We start from the raw sequence: 1,589 nt of genomic DNA on the forward strand, positions 1-1,589 counted from the left end.
CAGACAAGTACAACATTTTACATCAACCACTTGTGGACAACACTGTGTGTTTTTTTTTTACACCACATGGCTAATGGGTTCAAAATGATGAAGATCTAATGTCTAAATATAGTTGATTTAATAAAAAATGACAATATGGTTTCAACTTTAGTGAAAAATCTGTATCTGTGTATTTGTAAGATCAGGTTGTTTAAATGTGTGCAGCATGTTCAAACAGGACAAATGTTTAATGTATAATTTGTGTCTCTGTGTAATGTATGGTTGATAAATAAAAACAAACAAATGATTTAAACTAAGTCATTTATTTACAAATCTGGAACACCAGTAAACATTAGATGACAGTTTTCAAACAATGTGAAACAAATATTTACATAGTCATGATAAAAAGAAAAATATATATGTATGTACATAAATATATAAATATATAAAACAAAATAAACAAAGCCAACATTAGAAGTCTAACCATGTTCTTCTGTCTATAGTGGGTGAGATGAACATGGGGGTTTCAGCACTGCTAGCAGGGGTTTGTGAAACATCTTTCACAGGAGCAGCATAATCATCAGACTTTTTATGAAAGTGGTATATTCAAAACAGCAAAGGCCTCTAGAAACTCAGCCCACCCCAGAGGTCTACGATCGTCGCTAACCCTGTGCGGTGCTGTGATACTTTTCACCAAGTCCAGAATATGTGACCCGGCGATTGGTTGTCCATTTAAAACAAATTCTCCTGATTCGTTCCAAGAAGACGCGTCTTTTGACTTAGACATTTAATCTAAAACATACTCAACATTCTTCTTGCTTCGAGAGGGTACATTTCTGAGAACAGCACTGATTACACCATTTCTGTCGTCAGTCTGAACATGTGTTTCCTTATTATTAACATTGTCTGTCAGAGGTAATGACAGTGTTAAAGTGCTGGTCTCCATATCGCCCTGTTTAGCAATGGTTAAATATCTTTGCAAAACGACGGCGTACAGCTTGGCCTTCTCATGGGCATCAAGATCATTCCTGCTCAAAATATTTCATATAGACACGTCCAAGTCATTTTCTACAACTTGTCTGATCGACTCCCGCCGATTATCACTCTTTAACTTATCCAACTGGTGTTGTGGTACCAAAACCATTTTTTCAGCATTCTCCATATCTTTCAGTTTATTTGACAGTTATCAAACTTGTTCTGAATGGTAGTACAATGAGTTGAATGCAACACATTTGCTCCACTAGTTAAATGTTCTTTTTCATATCTATATGTCCATCTTTGTTTAGGGATCTGAGGTTCTTTCCTCTACATTATATAATCAAGTGAAATCAAATATTTGAAATGATGTTGTTTGACATGATCAAAGGCATGTGATGGCTGGAAAGCAGCGAGAAGTAACAAACAGTTTTGAAAACAATTCTTTTTCATTTTTGCTGTATTTATGTTTGTGTATTTATTACAGTGTAATAAAGTGTTGTACAGTCAAAGCACATTAACTGCCAAAACAAACAGCTTAAAGAAGTTTTCCTAATACATTTGTATTGAGCTGTAGGTGACGGGGAAATGAACCCCTTACTAAGCCAAAGCTTTATTACACACTTGTACAACCC

The sequence above is a fragment of the Colossoma macropomum genome, unplaced genomic scaffold (genome assembly GCF_904425465.1).
Source record: "Colossoma macropomum unplaced genomic scaffold, Colossoma_macropomum, whole genome shotgun sequence".
In the NCBI taxonomy this organism is placed as follows: domain Eukaryota; kingdom Metazoa; phylum Chordata; class Actinopteri; order Characiformes; family Serrasalmidae; genus Colossoma; species Colossoma macropomum.